General features: G+C 43.9%; 1 protein-coding gene across 3 annotated transcripts in view; it reads left to right on the forward strand.

The window, feature by feature from the left end:
* The first annotated feature begins 387 nt into the window (after positions 1-387).
* The window catches only part of HDAC7 (histone deacetylase 7), a 1,864,336-nt gene continuing 1,839,602 nt past the window's right edge, over positions 388-25,121 (forward strand). For 2 of the 3 annotated variants that reach the window (XM_069653189.1, XM_069653190.1), the window contains exon 1: positions 388-624. The gene's annotated coding sequence lies outside the window, so the exon portion shown is untranslated. The remainder of the gene's footprint in view (positions 625-25,121) is intronic. The other variant, XM_069653188.1, reaches the window with a different exon arrangement.

A 25,121-nucleotide genomic window follows, 5' to 3' on the forward strand; every position in this document is an offset into this window, starting at 1 on the left:
AGTCCCAGAAGTTCAGTGTTTCAGTCAAACTGAGCGCGTGTGGGGACTCTGCGGTCTGGGCCATCAACACAGCTGGGCAGGAGGAGGCTGTTGCCATCTCGGCTTCTGTCCTTCCCCTCTGCCTCTCTGCTGTGCCTGCATTTGTCTTTACTTCCGATTTCTCGTTAATCCCTTCACCTGAGTGTGTTTAGCTCTGAGTGAACGTGCCTTGGTGGCCTGGCTTCCGGAGCATGCATGCGGTCTGAGATGAGGAGCGTGTTTTTGTGTGAGGAGGGGGAGGAGGAGGCGGCGCAGGAACTGAAGGGCTGTCAGTTCTGCACGGGCTGTCGAGGGCGGGCGTGCCCCCCATCTCGCCGTGCGCATGCAGGACAGTGCCGGCGCGGATTGTTTGTGTTTTTGATACTGTGTTTCCTCCCATTGTCGACCAATGTTGCCCGTGGGCCCCCCCTCGGAGACTGCCTCCACCTCCGTAGTTCGGTCGGCAACACCTCGCACTCCATCTCCCAGCGCTTCTGTCCTCCGCGGATCCTGGGATTTTTGAGGGCTGCAACTCTTGCGTCCCATGAAGACACCTCTTGATCGGTGGTGCCACGCCTCTGTGGATTGTCCACTCACCCATCGGCGGTGAGTATTTTTTTTCATGTCCTGGTGCATGGCTGGTATACTTGGCAATTCATACTTTCTCCGAAAGATGTATAGAGATGGCAAGTTAGCACTGCGCGTTTTTTAATTCTAATTTAGGCAAGTGTAGCTTCGCGTTCACGTTTTGAACACAGGACTGCATGTCCCATAATGCAATGATACATGGACAGTGTATGATGAGCTACTAACTTACACCTGAGAAAACTGGCAATTTGGACATGTTAAATCACGCTGCCACTACGCATGGCTGGGATGGAGCCAGTCGCAGGTCCGGTTTTTATCTGGCACCTGACTGACTCTGCCCCAACCACACTTGACTTGCACACGCCAGAAGATCTCCATAACTCCCAAAAACCCAGTCAGCATCTGTCTCTGGTTTTAACGAGTCAGATAAGTTGGAGACTTGAGCGTTGTTCTTGCATTACTCTGCAAGATGCGCTCATCTTTTTATTGCAGCTATTAAGCTCGCAGAGGGCACTGGTACCCACCCAGTCCTGGGTGCAAATTCTGTTATATAACAAAGTCTGATAATACGCCAGGCTGTAGAGGTGGCGTGCACTTGGAGGCAGTTTCTAGGAGTAGAGCAGGGAGTAGTGTACTGATGAACTTGCACGAATCAGATACATGCAAAGTCCGCAACCGATATGTTCCCACATAAACTGCATGGGCCGGGGATTCGGGATTTTTAAATTATGTTATGACTGGCGAGCTGTCGGAGCTGTTGGTTCTAGGTATCGCGATCGCGTGTGTGATCCTGTGCAGTTTACTGGGTTCCTTTACTGTTCTTCAATAGCCGAAGTTGCGCACATTCACAGATCCGAGGCGCAAATAATAGCGGGGAATTGGACGGAAGCCCGCAGCGCAACAGATGCGCCCGTGCAATTTCCTGTTTAGGAGCAGCACAACCCGGGCTGCAATCTTAAATGCAGATGTTTGATGCGCAGCGTATATTTTTTAAACTATTATTCATATTGCAATAACATGCTGGCGTGGAATGTCAATACGTCAGGCGGGAGATCCTCGGCTACTCCCTGCTTAGAGGCTCACACTGTTTGCATTGTTGTACTAGTATGTTGTTTGGCGGGCTAACATTATAACTACACAATGCAAAGTACCAGGGTGCGCATTGTTGTGGTCCATGTCAGTATTCCCCACCAAGGGCACAGGGCGGCGTGTGTTTTGCGGATACTGATGCATGGAAATCCCAGAGGCGGCTCAGAGCGTCCAGCAGGTTCCATCGCACATCCCACTTCCCAGCTACAGGTTGCACGCACTCGTCCCACGTGCACACGTGACAGCATGCCCCGTGCCTTTTACTAGCTGCTAACCCGCTCTGCTTAATAGTTTACATTGTGACACAAGAATCGAGTGAAACGAAAGGCATATGACGTGGTTAATGTTCCTATGAAGCAAATGTTCTTGAGTTGGGGGTGAAAACCCCCTCGTTGATTTCCAAATGTCTATTTTGTTGTGTTTTCCTGCTTTTAAACGTCAACCTTATACTTTCAATTCTGGAGACACGAGTCCACCCGGTGCACAGTCGCATTCTGGGACTTGTAGTCCTCTGTTCGTAATGGGGGAACACGGCTACAAAGTCCCAGAATGCAAAGTTAAAACCAGAACTGGGCTAATACCTGCTGAATGGACAATATTAGCATGTTTTGTATAAGCGAAGGATATCCACCCATTACCCCATACGAATCTTGAACCTCCTGGCACACCACACAATCCCCTGCGGTGGTGTGTGAACAGAGTCATATTGCTCTCAGTCAGGAATGCGGTGATCAAGCAGACTCTGTACATACATGCCAGCACGCATCCATTTTATTCGGGAGACACTGAACTATCCTGGTTTTAACTTTGCATTCTGGGTCGTGTAGTTCCGGTTTCTCAGATTTAAAACCAGCATAACAAATCGCACAATGAAACGTTAAAACCCTGACTCTACCACTGTCTCGAGAGTGGAATGGATACTGTGGGCAGGTATATAGTCTGTACTCTTCTGTGGGGGGCCTAGTTGGGCAGGATAAATTCACACCATACAGGAGAGGGGGAAAACACAAGTCGCCTTCAATACTTTGTTCAACTACTGGTCATGGGTGCACTACCAGGTTCCCAAATGGTAGAATCTAGGAACATAGCTGCCAAGTTGCCCCATGTCACGCCGTGCGGCAGGAGCCAGTCCCGGCTTTTCACATTTGCATGCTGGGATTTGTAGGCCCACACGTGTTAGTGTGTGGGGTCGGGGGGGAATAAATAACAAATCCCAGCAGGCAGCAGGAAAAACCAGGAGTGGCTCATGACGTCACACATAACACAAAGCTTCGTTGCCTTTATCTAACCTGTGACATCATAATACCTTTGGCAGTAGAAGTAACAGTGCATGCCCTTTGGCCTTCCATGATTTCATTACAACAAAACATTCACACTACAGATATGGTACTTCATGAATGACGCGCCATGCCTTTTTCACGCTGATCACTGGAAACAAGTTCCGTGCCAGAAGGGGCGTAGGAGACACATACAATCTGGGGGGGGACAGGGACACCTATGGACATTGCTACAAACACAAACCAGAAAGAAAAATGATCTGTAGACTTTCGTTTAGCATTTGACTCGGTGGATAGAATGTTACTATTTCAGAAACTTCAAAATTATGGCTGCCCATCATCACTATTAACCATAATCCAAAAGCTTCATTCAGACACAACGAACGATGCAAGTGAGACTATCTCTTGAGGGTTTATTAACTGCGAAATTTGGGACACTGAGAGGCCTAAAACAAGGGTGCATTTTAGCATCAACATTATTCAATCTTTTCCTATTAGATATAGGAATCTCCTTTGAGGAAGCACTCTCTGATGCTCCCAAGTTAGGGTCCCAGAAAATCACATGGCTTTTGTATGCCGACGATTTAGTCTTAATTTCACAAACCCCAAAAGGACTGCAAGAACTACTAAATAAATTAAATGAGTATGTTGGCAATAGCAATCTGACTATCAACGTGAGTAAAACGCAGATAGTGACCTGTCTAAAAAGAAAGAATACAACAATGTCCAAATTCAATGGTTTTTGCAGAAAGTACCTATAAAAATTGTAACTAATTACAAATATTTAGGTCTTCCCTTTTCAGGCTCTGTAAAAAATCAAATTTATGCAGACACATTAAAGGCAAAAACTATGATTTTAACATCTCAAGCAAGAATAGTACTGCACAAATATGGAAAATTCACATCTACTCATGTTGTCACTTTTTACAATCAAAAAGTCGTCCCCATTCTTTCTTACGGAGCTGAGACTTTTACACCACAGCTCAGATCATATTGGGATCACCTTGAAGGTAAATTTTGGAAAGCAGTGTTCTGCTTACCGTTGTGTACCCCGATTTGTCTATTAAGGTATGAATTAGGTTTGATCTCACTTTCTGCTTCGGTCCTATGGAAGATGTGTAACTTCTATCGCAAATGTTTGCTAGGAATTAATAACACAAACATTTTGCGATCAGTGGTGATATATCTTTGCTCATCTCATGATGCATTCCCTAAACAGTGGGTACAAGTCATCCTGAATTCGCTAGTTAATGCTGACATTTCAATTGAGCTCTTAATTACTAATCCCGACAAAGCCAAGAAAAAAATCTATTGGCATGATTGGCTTGTGACGCATCAACTGTGTACAAGTTATGTAGATTTTGATTTAAACCTTTTCCCCCCTAAAAAGTTTAAACAAATGGCCCATTACCTCATAAAGTGTCCATCACATTATGTTCGTGCAGAAATGCTAAGATTACGGTTGAATCTTCAGCCAACAAACCAGATCTTAGCTAGGCGTGGATTAATTCCAAAAAATCATCATTACTGCCGATTTTGTAAAAACTGCAAACAAGTGGGAACACTATCTCATTTAGTAGTTGAATGTTGTGCATTGTCTGGGCTCCGAGAACATTACTTTCGCAATTTACTGCAAATATTTTGCGATCGATCGACCTGTGAAATATGGACGATTCTGATCACGAGCAATCGAACTGTGATTCGCATTGCATTAACGCAATTTATAAAAACAATTCTGCCATATGAATTCTGGTCTTAAGATAACCCCATACATTTTCGGTTAAGGCTCCTTTTAACAAGTCGTTTACTAAATACAAAGTGCTTTGTTATTCTTTTTTATGAAATGACACACATCGGTCCAAACTGAAATTTTATTTTTAAACATTCCTTTTAGCTTTTGGTTTCTCCCTTTAGTGTGTTTTAATGCTGTCAATGATAATAATAGAGGGGTTATTGTATTTGGGTATGCTTATGCAACTTATGCAACTGATGTAAATTTGTAAATAATATGTCATTTTTCTTTTGTTAATATCTAAATTATGCTGTAACAAAGTCTCCTTTTTTGTAAGGTTGAATTCTTTCAGCCAATCAAAAAAAAAAAAAGAAAAAAAAAAGAAAAAGAAAAATGATCTGTCAATTTCACTATTTGTAGTGTGTGATGATCAAGCACATTTGATCAAAAAAACGTTTTTTTGCACGCTCTGTACGCATGATCAATTCTGTTGCTATTGTTTGTATGTCAACCAGATCCATTATATCTTTGTGTATATTGCACATGATTGAGTCTAATGTGTAATGTGAATATTGGAGAGGTGGCTCAAGACAGACACCCAGCTCAACTGTGCAATTTCGGATGCAAGCGATACAAAAGACAGACAAATGACAGTTTTAACATTATACCCACAGCAGAAACACAAGTGTTTCGAGTGCCAAAGGTTAATCACGTTTGCAACAGCGGTGTGTTTTTAATCAGAGCACAGTGAATTGCACATGGGATAAAGTGTATTGCAGTCACCAACCGCAGAGAGCCATGACCACATACAGGAACGAAGCTGAAGCTCGAATCAAGGTCAAGAAACATACACTATACTATACGTTCATGTGCCGTAGCAGAGTAACGACCGCTTAAAATGCATGGTCACCCCACTATCTGCTTTAATATTTGCAAGCAAATTTAAATGGTGGCAGAGAATTTGGCAGAGAGAGCCAGAGCACATTGGTGGTGGGGGCAGGGGGGGCAGGGGTGGGGCAGATCTGTCCTGCCTTGTTTAGTCCAGTCTGCATGAACACCCAAAATTGTGAGAGGTAATATAGGAAGACAAAGGGAGAGCCTCAACAGGAATGCAGGGTAATCCACAGAGAGTGAAAGTTACACAGCATGAGAACCTACCTATGTAGCCCCCAGAGGTGACTTCCCCCAAATCAAGGCGCTCAGGTGAAACTGTGCTTGTGAAAGAGGCTACAATGAGAACAATCAATGCTGCTTCATGTCATTACAGGAAATAGGAGCGTGTAATTAATGAACTATGGCTTTCAAGCAAACACATTTTCTTTCAGCAGAGGTGACAAACCCAAAAGCAGAGGAATGCCAGCGTAACAAGGATTGGCTCAGTCTGGGCTGGATGTGGGTAGCATTGCGAGGGCACTCCTAAAATCTTCCATTCAGGCAAGGAATGGTTTAGTGCCACTGTCAGGGATTATTCCACAGAGCAATTCCTTACTACTGTCGAGAAAGTGTGGCATAGCCTGGGAAAGCTTCCATGTTACAGTGAAACATTGTCCTGCATAGCACAGTAAGTTTCGGATTAAGGGTGGCAGTTCTGCTAGGTTGCAGAACACACGTGCCTCTGTTCACTTTCCCCATTTAAGATACTTAAAAATAGTTTCTTGTCCAAAAATGTATTCTTTTCAACATCCCTCCAGATAGAAGTTCCCTTCCACCAATGTGCCTTGATTGCAAAGGTGGGTAACCTCCAATTCTCCCCACCAAATTTCCACTGATGCCGATTCTAATTATTGACCATTAATGGTAAGAACAAGAGACATGATCGGTTCTGAGCCTTCGGAGCCTGGACATTTTCTAGGCCCCCTTTATGCATGCACATCAGTTAGGGTCTGGTGGCAGCCTTTTGACAGATGGTGCACGTGCACCAAAGAATGTAAGGGGTGTAAACCAGTGGGCTGCCGTGAGATACCGGCTAGCTTCTTTGCCATGGCATTTCCATGAGTGTTGAAAAGACACACAGAGCACCTCTTAAGCCAGTGGCCAGGGTTTATGGTCAAAATCTCGAAAAAATAAATCTCGAAAAAATAAATCTCGAAAAAAAGGCAGAAAAAAAAAGTCCCATTTTTTTTAATGACGTTTTTTATTGGAAATGGGGGGTTCCCCCCCAAACCCCCCTTTTTTTACCATTTTTTTTTTTTTAATCCCAGTGCTAAGCTGTTCAGTAATCATCTGAATAGCACCACCCCCTAATGCACTGTGCTGCAGTTCCCCTATTGCGTTTCAGGGTAGCTGCAGGGTGAACGGGTCACCGTGACCCGGTCCCTGATGTGGCATGGGTCCATGGTGGGTTACAGTACGAGTGTTTTCCATTCAGGCAGCCGACCCGACCCGTCACCCCAGCCATAAACAGAGTGGCATGAGAACAAGGCAGGATAGAAGAAAACTGGCACAGAGAAGGCCGGGAGACACATAGGCAAATGTGGAAGAAATAAAAAGCAGTTTCTAGATTTTTAAAGGTGGATCCAAATTAAATACCTATCCAATGAACAACCATTGACCTCTGCCCACATCCGAATCCCTGCTACAGGCATAGCCCTGTCCACACCAGAAGCCATGCTGCAGGGATACCTCTGTCCGCACCAGAATACCTGCTGCAGGGTTTACCTCTGTCAACTTCAGAATGCCTGCTGGAGGCCTACTTCTGCCCACATACGAATCCCTGCTGCAGGCATACATCTGCCCAAATCAGAATCTCTAATGCAGGCCTGGCCTGCTGTCCACATCATAATCTCTGCTAAAGGCCCTCCTCTGCCCACACTAGACTCTCTGCTACAGGGCTACCTCTACCCATATTGACCAGCCTAGAACCGCCAGGCCTAACTCTTCCCATATCTGTTCAGCCTACAACCTACGCAGCCTATCTTCCACTGAATGGCACATTTCTGGTCCAGAATTCACAGATTGAGAGTGCTGCTCGCCGGAATGGCTACTCATATCTGGAATATATATATATATGTATATACAATCAATTTCTCAGAATCGTCTTACATGCTACCCCGCCCAAACCTGAGACTCCCCAGGAATTGCTCTCTCCTTCTAGTGCTGCTAGTGCTTTGCAAGACTACGCCTGGGGTTCTCAGGGCACATTACCCAGATTGACAGCCATTATTGTAGAGACTGTATCATAGCACTCGTAAGAAGACCTCTGCAATCTCACAGCATTTAAGTTCTATGTCCAGACACACCTTGTATCTATCATCTTACACAGCCAGCTTTTGCAGCAAATCAAAGCCTCTGCCTCCAGCCTGTTCATGTATGACCAGTCCACCCTCAATAGTACCCTTGTGTCCTTTGCATGTATTCTTCTCCCCTTGCCCTTGGCTTTGTCAGCATTTGTTTTTAAATGCAGATGAGCATGTTGGAAGGAACATGGATTTGAACCCTCCACAATGAAGAGGAAACGCTTGATAAATGCAGCAAGAGACCCCACATAGAAAGGGCTGTCTCGCTGTACAAAACAAATAATATCAGCAAAGACTTGATTCTTACACAACACCATCTGTCATCCCACCGCACCATTCCAAGCAGGCACGAGGCAAGGCACATCAGCTTTAAATCTAACGATGCACTGTTAGATGATGGGAGGATGAGTGTACAGGTGTGCAGGTTGGTGATGGGTGCATGTGTGTCTGGATGCCTATTCAATGCTTTCATGGCCCCAGTTGCAACCAGCATGCATACTCACCCTGTGCCCCTTAAACAAATATCTTCATTATATATAGGCTATTAAATATCAAACAATGCCACCAGCAGGCAGCAGCCAGCTATCAATAATCCTGTAAATAAATTAAGGAGGTAACTAATTTAAGATGCGATTCCTGACACGCCACAGAACCCCAATGAGATGAAAACAGGCAAGTTCTGAAAATAACAGAACCATTTCATTCAAGGCGTGATGATGGCGTAGAAAGTTTGATGCTAAATTGGTGGGCCACACACACACTGACACACAGACACACTACCTTAAGGTCAGCAGCAAACTCGTGGTCTCAGACAGTCAGAGTAATTGATTCTCAAACGCACGATCGGATTGATCAGGCACAGGCAGGCTGGTCGACAGCCCAGCAAGCAGCAAGTGAGACTACAACCACTTGAATTTCGCTGGTCGCTGCTGCAAAAGAAAATAAGATGTGACCGTCCCTGACCAGCCTGAGACTCAGCACGTGGCATTGCTGCCTCAGTCAGCCTGCTCGCTCATGCTCTGTGCTCGCTTTGACGACAGTAGTCAGCAGCACTGTGACTGGACTCCAGATGCTGCGCAGCAGTGCACTGCGCAGGGGCTTGTGCAGTTTGTTTCTCGCCTGGGCAATGCCTGGAGTCATATGCGCAGGCGCGTGCCTCGGCCCCTGGCATGCCATGAGCAGCACTTTCATCTTTGCATGCAAGTGAAGTTGCAAGCAACTGCCCGGCCAGGGCTGTCACAAGGTGTGGTGAGGCCCAGGGGAAAAAACTGGGTGAGGCCCCCTTACCATTTTTTGCACTGGCCCAGCGGCGGCACCGCCACAAACAGGAGACACGAGAAATCTCCCCTTGAGTTTATGTGGAGGAACCCAAATATGGGTAATTATTACAACTGCAAATCAACTACAGCAAAGTTAGATTTCTGTACTGAAGAAAGGTTCATGCCAGACTAACTTTTGTATCATATGCATAAAGATATATAGGATGGTATGACGGCATGTGGTGCGTCATTACAGCATTAGGGAGCATCCTGCCCCTGTGTGCACATTAAAACACACATAAACAGTGACAGGTAGATGATGTAAAGTGGAGGCTGGTGAATTTATGAACTGAAGAGGGTTAAATGTTTGCATGAATTATGCAGGATCGACAAAACACAGGGAGGGAGACCAAACCAAACAAGGAGAGTTTGAGGGGTGTCTCACTCCCAAGAAAATGTTTGAAACATTGGGTTAAAACTATGCATTCTATGGCACTTTCTTTGCAAAATTGGGTAGAAATCCATACAGTTTGCAATTGGTTTTGTACGGAAGCACATGAAAAAACCAATAGTTGCCAGTCACCAACTATGCACAGGAACATTTTCCAATACATGTCGTGCCGTTTCTACACACAACATATGCTAACATAAAAATATATTTGTGCTGGTTCTTCCCATGTATGTCCCCTCAGGCTGCATGAATATATGCCATTATTACCATATAAGGACTCCCAGCCAGTAAAAGAAAGTATGTCTAGGCTGACTATGCACCATAAATGTTATTACTGACTAGACCGACCTATATTCAATGTGGTTCAGTTTAGCCAAGTAGTATATTTGCTTTACCCTTGATGCATGTTCCTGTAAATCATGGGCAAAGCAAAACAAGCATTGGCAATGCTAACAGTTTGCGCGTTTGTGAAGACATGGGAAAGGCACTGCTGTATTGGTATTAACTGGCCGTTGATGGCAGCAGGTGCAAATGGTTTGAGTACTTGAGCATCTAATAGCAGTTCCTGGCAAATGCCTGATATTTATGCACAAGCCAAAACTGTTGGCTTTGCCATTGCTTGTTTTTAACAGGACTTCAGTGAAAGACATGTGGTGCTTTAAAATCAAGTGGCTGAAGGCAGACCCGGTCAAGACATTTTTATTACAGCAGTAGTGTGTTTACAACTTCATTTAGTCATTAACTCTCAGAAGACTCGTTTGAGAAACCACTGGCATACACTTTGAGGGCAAAGTTTGATGGTAAGGCTTGAGTGAAGTTGGCACAAACAGTTCCTATGAGGAGGTGTTTTGGGTTGGGGTAGGCAGGAAATGGGTGGGAATTGCCATACGGATTAGCATGGCCATGGGAAGTTTTCTGCACTGTGGAGCGCAGTGTGGGGGCAAGCTGGCTCCAGCACTGCTGGACACATTACGGCATTTCTCAAAGGGTCTGTGCCTCTCAGAGGTCAGCAGGGTTGGGATAGACTCTGCCAGTCTCACATCAGGCTCTGATTAACCACTAACAGACTCTGCAACAGCCCTATAAGTCTTTCAGAGGTATTGGTCTGTCAATATATTTATTCTTAGGCCAGTACATGTTTGATTGTTCTCACAGTGGATTGCAGGTTGAGATGCCTGGGAGGTTTGAAGTAGGCACATTTTACATTTTCAGATTTGCTGCGAAGGTGGAATGCTATCGATAATATCAATATCAGTGTTCTTAATGCAATATGTGGAATCTTCCCTCTGTTTCAGAGTGGCAGGAGGCATCCCTTATTAGTTTTGGTTATTAGGTGGTGCCTAAGCGCCACCTATGAGCCAAAATGATTACTTTGGATTACATATAGGAGAGATATAGGATATCAGGAGAGGCACACAGCTTGTAGATGTTGTTTGGTTATTGCCTCACCGATTGACTATCCTATGCTAATAATCTCTATCGCCATACCAACCCACAACCTGCATCTTCCCAACCAAAACATATCCTCATGAGAACTCTTTCAGCAATCTCGCTAAAACAGTAAAACCAAACTCTGTGCAGTAGAGGGCCTTACAGTGTTATTTCTAAGCAGTCTTCTGAGAGTTATTGGCTCAACTCCCCATCTATCCTTAGACTGGGGGATCTGCTCCCTCCTCTTTCCTCCTCTGTTTGCTTGCATATCCATTACTGCGTCACTGCCTAACCTCCCCCGGCCCCATTCTCTGCTCCCTGATTGGTTGAATCTCTGCCTTCTTCAGTGTGTACTTTCTCCTTAGACTTGTAAAGCACTTTGTTGCTTGCAGAAGCACGGTCTGTGCTCAATAAATACCCTAATAATAATAATAGAAATACAAATAATAATTGCAGCTGTAATTGTGCTACTGGTGTAATAGAATGTGTCTTAACCAAGTGTGCCTTCAGCTACTTGATTTATAAGTAGTGTGTGTGTGTCCTTGCATGTCTTCCTTGGACGGACTGAAGTCATATGAAGAACAAGCATTCTCAAAGACAACAGTTTTGTATTGTGTATAGGTATCATAGGTGTTTGCCAAGCACTGGTATCATTTACCCAGGTGTTCACACCATTTTGCAGCTGGTGTCATATTATTGTCAAGTATCACCATTCAGGCAGTGCAAGCCAAATGCCTATTCCATGGCTACACAAAAGCCAAATCTGTTGGCTTTATCAATGCTCGTTTGTAGTGGTTTCATGCAGTACATATCACTCTTCCGTGTTATTGTGGGTTCATGCAGATCCTATCATTGTACCTTGTTATAGGGCATTCAAAGATGGAAAGTTTATATTTTACCCATTTCAAGTGTGCTTTACAAGAGGAGAAATGCGCCTTAAACCTGAGTGTGGTTTGGAAGGTTGGCAAGAGTACATCCCACCCTGTTAGAGTTTTGGAAGGTCGGCAACACCCACTCTGATGGTGGTGTGGAAGGCCAGCAGCAAGTATGTGTTTTTTTTCTGGTTCTTTAGCTTAATACGAGTCACTACTCCTTCTGAAAATGATGTTCCGTAATCGATTAATAAAATCTATGCCATCCGTGTGTGTGTGTTTTTGTGTGTGTTATGTGTTACCTCAGTACCAGTATACAAGCTGTCGGAGTTGCCTTGCTACCGCCCTAGTTATCAGGGATATAAAGCTGTCAAGCCAAAAGATGGGCCACTGTCCGATATCGGATAAGCTCGCTCAGCATTGCATTCCATGAGATAGCGTTCCCTGGGCAGTCTATAGGTGTGGAATGACGGTCAGTCATTGAATGCGCCGTGAGGCCCCCCAAGTGCAAGGCCTGGGGCAGTTTGGCCCTCCTGCAACCCCTTTGTGATGACCTTGTGCCAGGCACTGGCAGCAATTCTTGGCTGAGCCAGGAATTATATGCAGCAGCAGCAGACAGTGGCAGTGCACTGTCTGCGCACAAGAGATTCTGGGGGGGGGACATATGCCATTATATCCCCCAACTTAAAATTGTGCGGGGGATTTGTCCCCCTTGTCCCCCCATTGCCTCCAGCGCTCTGCCTTTATCACTCTCTCAAAAAAGGGTGCGGAGCATTCTCGAGAGGCCCGTCCTGCCTTGTTTGTTTCTTAGCATGTATGCACTCTTCATTCTTTTTGTATATATTTTATTGTGTATAACTCCATGGAAATATCACCCAAGATATACATTTGGAAGCAGTGGCACAGGCTATGTAACCAATTCCAACTACTACACTCAGTGTTGCTACTCCTGTTCTTGCAGCAAGTAATAATGCACACGACAACACGTGCACTAAATGCAATGGTTGCTACTTGTCAAAAATATGTCAGTGTAACATAGTACTGCATTTATTAGACATTGTGTTTTCAATAGTATCCAACGTTTGCATACCATGCAATATAATATGACGTCCCTTTAAAACTGCCATGCTATTATGCAAGTCTATGCAAAAAGGACGAGCATACTCGTCCTTGGCACTTAAGAGGGTAATCATCACTCTTCTTTACAAGGAAGACTAACTTACTACAAACCAGTCGTATAGATTGTAATACAATTGCCAATAAGGGCACTCAACGTGATGGGGCCCCGGGAACCCTTGCTTTATTCATATGTAACTATAAGTGCTGGAATGCAAAGAAACTAGGAAACCTGTTCTGGATGGACGGTGCATCGGACAACTTCAATTCACTTTGGTGTTGTCAGGTCATGGTGCAGAGTGAAATGTATAATATGGCGGTGTGTGCAGTAGCTGAAAAACCAAAGAGCTGACCATACCCCCTAGCATAGGTGAGCGGTGCACCCTGTACTGTTTATTTCTCTGCATTCTGGTACACAGTTTCACAGGGCGGCTAGTGGCAGGTTGCATTGTAAAGCAGCAGTGCATTGTGCTATTGACACTGGCATGCAACCTCTTAAGATGTTTGTATACTCTCCACTGGGTGTATGACCAAGAACAGTCACCTGCTTTTTTCATTGTTTGAAAAAGACATGCAAACACTGTTATGCAATATGTGAGCAAAATAAGTGGATAGTCAAAAAAGTAAAGTTTATTTATTTGCATTTGTTAAGCGCACTAAACCTGGAGGCAACAAGGCACTGGTTCCAGGTTAAGATAGATGGTTCTAGGGATAACACTTGCTTAGTCCGAAGGTGGCCCTCTTTAGTGGTGAATAGTAAAGTCTTAAGGTGTTCCCTGAAGGTTCAGTTTGATTGTTCAGGTCTGAGGTGGGGAGGAAGTGCGTTCCAGTTCTTGGCAGCGGAGACTGGGAAGCTGGAGCCTCCACATCTATTTCTTCTAAACATCGGGATGGTTAACAGGTTGGTATAAGCTGAGTGGGTAGGTCTGGATGATTGGGATTTCTTGAATTCTTCCAAAAGATACTTTGGGGCTGTATTGGAAAGACACTTGTGCGTGATAGCTAGTGACTTAAAGATAATGTGCTCTTGGATGGGAAGCCAATGTGCACCTCTTTGCGCTGCTGAAATGTGTTCATGCTTGGACATGTTAAGAGCATCTCTAAAGGTGTTATTCAGAACAATTTGTAGGTTTTTGATGTTGTCTGACGAGGTCCCAGCAAAAGGGGCCTTGCAGTAATTCAATCTAGAGCCTATCAAAGCTCTTGCAATGGTCACACAGTTCTCAGCAGTCAGGAATGGTCTGCATGTGTTGATTAATTTAGAGGTGTAGGCTACAGAGGAGGCTAATGCATTAACCAGTCTTTTTGAGGGAGAGGGTGGCGTCCAGGTAGATACCCAATGTCTTAATGCTACTAGCGACCTGGGTGCAATTACCCTCGATGGTGAATGATTTGTAGGGCAGGCAGAGGTTCTTGAGTGTGGTGTGTGACCTGACCAGTAAGAGTTCAGTTTTGTTGTCATTAGGACATAGATGGTGGGAGACCATCCATGCCTGGATATTGTGGTAGATGGAGAGAAGGTTGCAACAGTAAGTGGTGTAGTTCTCTGTGAGCGGGAGCAGGGTCTGTGTGTCATCATCATAGTTTCTCTAGATAATTCCTTTGTTGTCAAGCAGGTCAAATAAAGGCTTTGTAAAGTGTCAGGGAGACACAAAAACCTTGAGGGACATCGCACAGGACGGGAGCAGGAGAAGCTGCCATGCTGGATGAAAACACCCTCATGGTTCTCTCAGATGGGGAGGATGATATCCAAGCAATGGCGTCAGGAGAGAAGTGTGCTGCTGAGGCCAGGTGTTGACACAGGATTTGGTGATCCACCAAGTCAAAGGCTGCAGACAGGTCAAGCAGCAAGATGAGGGCTGATTTGCCGGCATGTTTGATACCATCTGATTGAATCTTAAGTTCCAGTAAGGCTGATTCGGTGCCGTGGCCTGGGTGGAAGCCAGATTGGCGTAAACCCAGGAGATTGTATGATTCCAGGAAACTGAATCTGAAGATATGCAGCCCCGTCGAGAATATTTTTGCTTTTCAAGCAGGCAAACATCTTTGTACATTTCTACAGTCTTTAGTTAACCTGTTCTTCCACACATTAACCAATTAACCCAGGGGCGGACTGGCCTATAGGGAACTCTGGAGATTTCCCGGTGGGCCTCTGCACCCTGGGCCTCTTTTGTGTGGTAGTTCCATATTTGTTCATAGGAAAAGCATTGGGCTTGCTGAAAATGTGTCATATGGGGCCACTTTGAAAATTATTTCCAGGGCCTCTTTTGGTCCCCAGTAATTATTTCCAGGGCCTCTTTTAGTTCCCAGTCCACCCCTGAATTAACCTGTGGTATGGATTTGACAAAAAAATGCACACAGTCTATCACAGTGTTAATAACAGACCATTAGAGCTTTTCGTGTAAAAGGGTAATTGAAATGGAGCTGATGATATCACTGATTTACCATTAGATACTCCCGCTGAGCAGCTCTTAAAAGTTAAAAGGACTGTAAATGACATCCTGGTGAAAGAGTGCCAGAATGAAACTTTGATTCGGAGCACAGCAGGAATCTTGCATGCCCTACAGTCATGGCAGCTGTGCTCCAGACACTCTCCCACCTTCTCCCGCATCAAGGCAAATGGTTGGCTCGATCTTTCGCCATTTTCCTCTCAAGCACCTCCACCTTCATTATTAGTGGGGTTTCTGCTCCGTGGGCCAAAACACCCTGGAACCTATGTTACAAGAACCACTTCTTTATTCCCCGATCAAAGGAGGCCATTGTTAAGGGTCCTCTGGGTTTCCCAGCATCCCACGGTTTGAAACTCTGAATGTTCCCAAGTATGACCATAGCCGGTAAGTCCATTTGTTTTACCTACTCGTATACATGTTACAGGTTGCTTGGAATGGTCCTGGGATATATCCTGGCCGATTCCATGACTGACTAGCTGTGTAATGCCGTGTCATTCCCAGTATACTGAGCACAGAATGGAGGAGGCATGGGCAGGACATCGGAAGACAACAGTCGTGGTCACTGTTTCAATAGTGGCCGCCATTACAAGTACCTCTCCTGCCCCTCCGTCATTCATTTTCCCAGACTGCACCTAGTTATTGCTGGAGTAGCCACGCCGCATGCACTCCCTGAACTTCGTCCAGCTCTGTGGCACTCTGTATAACCATACCCCAATACATGTGGTTCAAAGTGAAGTGACCAAATATGCATGCCAGCTCTCCATGCCATGAGCAATAGAATATACAGTCACTCTGGTCTATCTGCCAAAGACGTTCTGCACAGGAGTTATCTCCCACTGCTGGCCACAAGTAACCCAGTAGAGGATTTACTGCACATTTCTGCTCCGGTAGTAGTGTGCATCGAGCAGGCTGTGCTCGGAGTACCTGTACATATTGTTATTTTGGAATAATCGTTGTTGTCCTGAAGAATGTCTGTGTAAATTTGGCGTAAGCCGAAACTGTTCTTTACGGATCCAAAAGCCTTGATGTGCATTCTGTACACCCAGTCCAAGTCCAACTCTTTGCACTGCATTCCAATTGTTTCATGAGTCACATTAGCCTGTTCTGCCACACTGCTCCACCAATATCTGGCTATCTTTGGTTTGATGCTATAAAAAGTGGCTAATAAAGTCGATTTGTATATCCAATTTATCCTCAAAGCGTTTTTCTTGTCGCACCAGGCTCATCATGGCATTTTATATCTAGGGATGGTATTGCAGAAACGTTCCGCTTGTTCAAGTGCAAGAAACACTAAAGCGAAACGTTCTCTAGTGGAAAAGTAAATATTCTTTCAGTGCAATTTTGCAGCAGGGAAGAGGACTAGGACGCAGATTTCACTGTTGCAAAAATGCACTAAAAGAACGTGTTCTGCAGTACAGCAAGTATTTCCCTCGTGCTAATTACACTTGCACTAGTGAAAGGTTTCTATAATACCAGCGATGCATCCGTGAACCGTGTGTGTTACGAACATTAGCACTGACATTTATTATTCTAAGCAAAATGTATTTTTTTTTTATATATGCCAGAAATTCCACGCAATCATTGTCACATTCAGCAACTTGCTATGTTAATGGGGCTCCTTTCTACTTGTGAGTTGGGAGGTAACAGTAAGAACCTCTGTATTCGCCAAATACTGTCACATACCTCTCATTTCCGTGGTTTGTAGGAAAATGCAACCCGTGGTATGCCAATAGACTACCACCAGAGGTAGGTGTTAACAGGTAGATTTTCAAAATGAAAATCCGCCAGTTTTTCCCTCTACCCCATACTTGGCGATACCATTTTTAAACGTTTTTTTTTCTCTCTCTACAGAATTGTAGTGCACGCACTTTGCTTGAATATAGGGAAATACTTTTTCATGGGGCGACTTAGGGGGGTGAAAAGTCTGAATCTGACTCTCATCCTCTCACCCCCATTCCATGTAGTTCACTGAATTATTAGAATTAACCCTTTTATGCATTTCTAAACAATGTGCTGTAGTGTTACGTGGCCCTACTTTACATAATCATGCCTCCAATCAATACGTTTGTGAACATGGGAAATAAAGTAGTATTGCTATCGGTGGTACTCAGACAATATCGATACCATTACAACCATGTGGCAAGAGGAAGAGAGTGGACACTTAAGCATCTGCCTACTTTTCCCCTCCCCCAACTCCACCGAAGATGGCATGCTCTCTCCGGAAACGCCTTGCATAAAAAAGGTAGTTGGAGCTACTTTGAATGCATGAACTTAAAGACCATTCCCCTTGCTGCTGGGAAATGTTTAGTCAGTGGGTTGGTAAATGTTGAGGCAAATGATTGTGTTTCCTCAGGTTTTAGTGTGATCTTGCCTAGGTTTTGAAAGGGTTTCTGAAGCATTTTCCTTCTTATTGGCTGCTGGCAAAAGGCCTACGTCTTGCAGTCAAATCATCTGTGTTGTGACAGATTTTCATGGAACCCACCAGTTGCTTTTAAAGCGTTTCCAAGTGTAAACTCTCCTGAGATTTCAATTTCCCTTGCCTCTAAGTCTGTTTTTGGAGCAGACATATTTGTTTTTCAAGCCCATCACATTCTCTCCATTCTGTCCCTGAAGACTGTCCTGGGACTCTGGGAATGAAGTCTGTTCAGTGCTTTAGAAAGTGCCAGTACCGGGTAAACGGCATTTTCTTTCCCCGAAGCTGGCTGAGCTTCTCCCCGCTGGGCCAATTAACCTAACTAGGAAACCACAGCTCATAGAAAGCGATGATTTACATGTAGATTATTCCCAGAGAAGGCCAGCAACTGTCTAAGAGGGCCCCAGTCTCTGCAACAACCCAATAATTCTTAAAGGTTTGCTGGCATAGCACAATGACTGATTGGGCACCACCCTAAGGGCTGTAACCTCAGCAGGGATCCTGCATAGCAAAAGCCACCCTAACCTGGAAATGTCTTCCCGGGTCCCCTACTTATCCTTACTATAGAAAGGGCCATTTGGGGCTGAGGGCCCTTCTTTGCATATCTCGTCTTTGCATATCATTAGGCACACTGGTGCTTACATTTGTTGGTTTGCTAACAGCTGGAAAAATTCAGGAAACAGTTGAATGCCAGATAGAATTAACCTGCCAAGTTTAGACTTCTGTAGTGCAACCTCCTCACAGTGCCACTCCCAGTTGGACCAGAGTTACCTCTAAATCCATTAAGGATGCTTCACCAGCAAAGGACTTTCGTATTAGGAAGTCCCTAATGCCTAAGATTATTGACAAGAACATGAGGGGACTTCGTACAGATCCACAAAATATCACTATTACCAATGTAGAGAAATCCAGGGTCCTTAGCCAAGGGAGGTACTCAGGAACAAAGTCCTGGCATGGTTGCTCCAAAAAATGGGGCAAAACTATATTAGAACCCAGGACTTGAGGTTTCTGCATAGGGTGCACGTTAACATCTGGTGTACTAAGACTCATACAGGCTGTATTATTATAGGATGTGGCCAAGTAATCTTCCATTGTTCCTTAGTCTATGCAAGAATCTGGACAAAATGCCATCTTACACCAAAATGAAGATCATCCTGAGCTGATAAACCAGTACACCTATGGGATTTGTTAAGTTGGTTGTTATTGTATTCCTGTCATTGCTTTCCTAATGGATGCTCTGCTGATTATTGTTTGTTATTGTTGGTTTTTGTGTTGTATGTTTTATGTAGTGCACTGAGGCCTATGGGTGTGCTGCGCATTATAAGAAATAAATCAAATCAAATACACTCCCTGCTCTTTACTGCTTCAAGGTGGCCTTACTGTGGCATGAAGTTTTATGCACAACACAGAGCCCACTTAATTTACATCTCGGGCCAGATGGAACACATGTATTATATTCGTTCTACCTATTGCCTTTTGTTCATAACAACATTCACCTCTCACACATCCAGCCTCTTTGATTTACTCTGCCTTCTAAATGGGAATTATCGTTCATTAAGATATAATAGTAAACTAGTGTTATCCCTACCTCTTTCCAGGTAGTTACATTAAGTATCAAACATTGAGGTAGATAGAATCTGGCAGCTCAAAGATACATACAATGTTTCAAAAAATACATAACTCTTTCTTTAATAAGACATAGTATTAAAACACAATGCAAAACATCAATTAACACATCCAAATTGACATACTATATATAAAAAAAATTATAAAAAGAGTATGAACTTTAATTCCTCTGTGATAATCTCTTTCAATCGAGTTATTTGATTAAGGGATTGGAGTCTAACTCTAATTCCTTTTAAGCTATTTATAAATATGCCTTTAACATATGTCCCCTCTATATGTCATATAAAGTGTTAGGTTCTCAACATGTTTCTGTTCAAATTCAAGAATAGTGCACATTCTTCAGGAGATATTGATTTGTAGTCCCTGTTCTATCGAAAGGATTTCCATAAGTATTGCCCTTATTTTTCTACGGTTAAGATGGTGGTCTTTGACCTGCCAATAAAAACAAACAACAAACAGTTATGAATGCTAGTTTACAATTTAGGTCTACAAAGACCTTCAACCTGTACCCCAGGAAAAACATATTAGAGTTGGTCTGTGGGCGTAATATTTGTGCATTTTGATGGACTTTTAAATGGTAATTTCCTCCATATGTATCTGTATAAAAGCAAAACAAATATGCTTTTTTTACTGGTTTCAACATCATGTTACTCATTTCTCTCTTGGCCTAATCTCTCTAAGCTTAGTTAGCTGTACATTTTAACTTTAAAAATATTCACTATCAACCCACCTGTATATAAGGATAGTCTAAATATTTATCCAGGTCCTTTTTGAGGTTCTATACTTTATTCTTTGGCGCAATATGACAATGGATGTCTGGTAATAGAGATTAGTAAGGGTAAGGATCACTAGTCCTAGGTCAATGTATTTGTAGCTGCATGTTTGCCACCATATCATTATTATATTTATCTTATTCTTTGCCACTTACTGGCTTTGAGTATTTTGCAGACTTCTGTACATAGTGGGCATTCTATATCTCTTCAATACACTAACGTCACCAACGGTAGAAAACGGGAAGCCTATTAATTTAATGTATTCTCTCCTCTTAGTCTTAAGTAGAATGTTCAGTGGTTTATGAGTTAAGTAACTCCAGGTAGTTTTTATACACTCATTGTACCTGTTGTGTATTGTACGAATATCCACCTTATAGCGAGTATTGCAGCACATACATTTATCTTGATTTGCAATCTTCTGCGATAGAGGGTTTGTTAATCATTCCTTCCGGCTTGCTTCGGTCTGTTAGTGGTTTTTTTATACCGTGTTGGGTGCCATTTTAGATTGGGCTTTTATTGCATGGTAGATTACTTACTTGATCAGTTTCTAAAGTTCTCCCTTTTAGACTTCTTCTGTTTCTAAGATGTAGAGTAGATCGCTATCCCTAACTGTATTAGTAGTGCCATCTTGGAAGGTCTTCCATTTTAATAGTGTCTCGTATTGTGAATATGACTTTCCAGTTGCAATATGATCTAATGGGTGCCACTAGCTGTATTGGTAAATACCTATAGGTTGGACAAACAAAGTATAAATATCGGATAGATCTAGTTATGTGATAAAACTTGTATATTATTCCAGTCCTTCAAGGGTTATCGAACGAAATATACTTTCTGTGATGACAGTTAATATAGCTCTGGTGTAGATGATTTGTTTTGTAGAGTGGAGGGTAGTTTGTTTCTGGATTGAATGGAGGGTGGTGCTGAGGTAGGTGGCATGGGATGTTTGTGGGGGCGGGTCTTGTGGTGCAGAGCTAGGGGCATCAGTTTCTGATAGATATTGGGGGAGGGGAGTAGACAGGTGGGAGCCAGGGTGTCTGCAGATTTCAAGAATGGTGTTTACTGAATGCAGCGGGTAGCGGGCCTGAGAGGGGGTCGGGCACAGCTCAGGATACCAGGATGGGGGCCTTAGTGCAAGAGTGCTTAGCTAATGCAGCAGGTAGCGGGCCCTGGTGAGACCTTGCCTCCAATGATCTCAACTTGCTTGCCATATCTGGAACATGGAATCCACCCCGCAGCAGGCCGTGCACTATTCATTGCTATCCCCCAGGATATGCCATCATATGCAATGAGAGAACCCACATTAGAGGTAGTAGTAGTAAATATCATCAAAGGCCTTGAGCCCTCCTGATGCAAAGGGGATGCCTGTCCAGCCCCTATCATCAAAGACTGGGCTGAGACTCTTACAGCCATCATCACAACTATTATCATCTCATCCTTTGCAACAAAAACTGTGCCAACCACCCTGAATGAAGCCTGGATCCTCCTGCTACAAAAGAAAATAATAAAAAAAACGCCCTTGACCCACTATACCCACCAACTACCACCCCATTACCACTGTAGCCTTCATCCTTAAAATCCTCGACAGTGCAGAATTTATCCAGGTCCAACCATACCTTGAGGACTGCCACATCCTAGGCATCTGCTGATCAGGCTCCGACTAAGGCATGGAACTGAAACCACCTGGCTGGACTTAAAAAAAACAGTTAGATGATATCAAAGACTCAGGCAAAGTCGCCCTGCTCCTCATGCTGGATTTATCAGCAGCATTCGACCTTGTCGACCACCAGACACTCTGCAACCACCTCACCGCAACAGCAAATGTCTCCCCAGCAGCAGGAGACTGGATCAGATCCTTTTTGGCAGCCAGATCCTCCCATGTGTTTATGGATGACCATGTTGCCCCACCAACACCAGTAACCTGTGGAGTCCCACAAGTGTCCTGCATCTCCCCAACCCTGTATAACCTTTATACTCAACCCCTTTTTGATCACCTGAATGCCCGCTGCATATCCTACACGAATCATGCCGACAACACCCAAATCCTCCTCCCTCTCTCAGGCACCTACCACCTTGACGTCGCAAGCATCATCTCAGTTTATGACATTGTCCAGACCTGGATGGTGACCCACCAGTTATGCCTCAACAATGACAAAACTGAGAACCTCACTGTAGGCTCTCACACCACCCTCCGCAGCATGAATCCATCCTATAAAGCATTCGACATTGACGGCAACGGATCCAAAGATCTTCTGCAGCCAAAATCCTAGGCATCTACCTAGACGACACCCTTGACCTCTCTCGCCAGGTCAATGCCATTGCCTCCTCTGCTGCCTACACCACAAAACTAAGGAACACAAGCAAATCATACCTCACGACAACCAACCGCCTCACCATAGCCAGAACCATCACCACAGCCAAACTGGATTATTGCAACATCCTCTTTGCAGTAACATCTGAATGTAAGTTGTACAATCTACATAATGCCCTCTGAGCAGCCTTAGGCTTGTCCCAGCACGACCATGTCACAAAGGCAAGGAAAGACACCTTCTGGCTCCCGATCTGTGAACTGATTATATTCAAGACCCTCTCCATTGCACACAGGTGCACCAAAAATACTGCCCTGGCCTACTTATCAGACCGGGTGGAGAAATACACCCACGCCCCTCTAAGATCCATGAACAGCCATCTCCTCAGAGGGCCCACCTTCACAAGAAAGACCGCAGGAGGAGTGAGCTTTGCTGTCATGTCCGCAAAGTTATGGAACAATATCGCCATCACCCTGAGAAAGGAACCTTCCTACTGGACTTTCAGAAAAAAACCTAAAAACATTGCTCTTCACCTAAAGCTCCCTGAGCTAAGACACTAAGACAATCGGATACATGTCTCCTCCACCCCCCCCCCCCGTTACTCTCTGCATGCAAAGATCCCCCAACCAAGACTTGAAGACATTATGATACCCCTCCAACCCCCCCCATGGTTTTAATCATTTGTTTCTTGTATTTTCCGTATTTTGTATTTCTTGTATCATAATGTAACTAGTGCCTAGATACACAAGGGTTCAGTGCGCTGCAACAAATGTAAAAAGACATACATACATATATAAAAGGTGAATTCATAGTCCTGTTGTATACATTTGCAGAGACCTTTGATGAGGGCATGTTCTGGAAAAAGCAGACATTTCCAAACAAGAAATTTGACTCTGATGGGTGTTTTCCCATTTCCTCCTGCACAACTGAAAACATTTTTCAGTGATAGATAATGGAATGAACCAAAACAAGGATGAGTTTGCACACCTGTTACATAAAGGCAGCTGAGAAACGATGGGCATTTTTATTGACTATCCACTCCACCCTTTCTTTAATCTAAAACAGTTGGGAATAGTATACATTTTTAAACATCCCCTTGAACAGAGTGAACCATGCATTATCATTACCATATTGTCCAGGCGAAGTTCCCGCACATGACAGATGTCATCGTTTAATCAGGGTAAAATGAGGCTTAACATTTTTACAAGGTGATTAATTGCCTTCACAGTACCTTGATTATACTTTTTTGCCAATGTATGCATAACGCAAAACATCACCATCCACATTGAGTACATTAGCAGCCTGCTTTCCCCTGCTGTTGACTTTCCGTCCACCAGGGTGCCAGCAAAGGACCTCCCCTTCCTTCCTTCCTTCCTTCCTTTTCTTGTAGTTCACTAAGAAGTTAGTGATTAGCTCTCTGTTTAATTACAGAACTCTTTGCTGAGCCCACAAGATGGCCGCGCTGCATTCCAGTTCGTACATTGTCCTGATGATGTGGAGATAGCGTGTAATGACTGCCAAGTATGTTTTCCCATCCAAACACATGCCGTTAATAATATTGCAAAATCACTTGAGGCGCATTGTTTATGTAACAAAACTGTCGTGCTTGTAACAGTGACTCCTATGTCCTGTTTATAATGCAGCTAATGCTGATTAAAGGAGATTTGTCGTACATGAATTGGATGGTAAATAATGGAAACTTAATCATGCTTGATAATGAGCAACATGAATGAAAATATGAAACATTCTGCCAGCTAGACATGCATGTCTGGATTGTTTTGTTAATATATTGCATTAAAGTAATGAATGTAATCTACACTCGTAAGGTTTTACAGATATTAATATACGTGTTGACATTGTGTTCTCAAGCAATAGGACCGCTTTGTTTATTTTCTTCAGGGGTAAATGGGGAGGGAGGCATGACTTGTCTATGGATCTGTACATTTTTTGGCGTAGGGCGAATATACTTGACAAACCGCACAGTCATCTAAAATCTTTCTGAAATCTATCTATTAAAAAATAATATGATAACATACTGAGGGCCTCAATACGAGTTGGGCCGTGTCCCGAATGGGATATTGCCCAGTTTTATTTGCATTAGCGCCCACCCGTCCGGCTGTATTACCGGCGGATCACGGGTTGGGCGCTAAACATTACTTCCCATTCCCCAATTTTTGGCGCAATTACAGCCAGCGGTAAGTGCGCCGAAAATGGGAATTTTTCCATCATGTTTTCCCCCATCTCAGAGCTGGGGTTAAACACGCTGGACTCGAGATTGGCTGGAACGGGAACACTGTTCCCGCCACATTTAAGGGCTCCCGCCCAACTCGTGATGAGGCCCAGAATATGATAATACATTCAGGAGATCCTTGGAGAAACGACACTCCTTTATTAAAAGATGATTGAGCATTAATCGTTTCATTGTAGATCGAATGACTTTTTAATTTCTTATCAAAGTTACAAAAATTATTAATCTGGGAAAAA

The sequence above is a fragment of the Ambystoma mexicanum genome, chromosome 3q (genome assembly GCF_040938575.1).
Source record: "Ambystoma mexicanum isolate Mex_15411 chromosome 3q, UKY_AmexF1_1, whole genome shotgun sequence".
In the NCBI taxonomy this organism is placed as follows: domain Eukaryota; kingdom Metazoa; phylum Chordata; class Amphibia; order Caudata; family Ambystomatidae; genus Ambystoma; species Ambystoma mexicanum.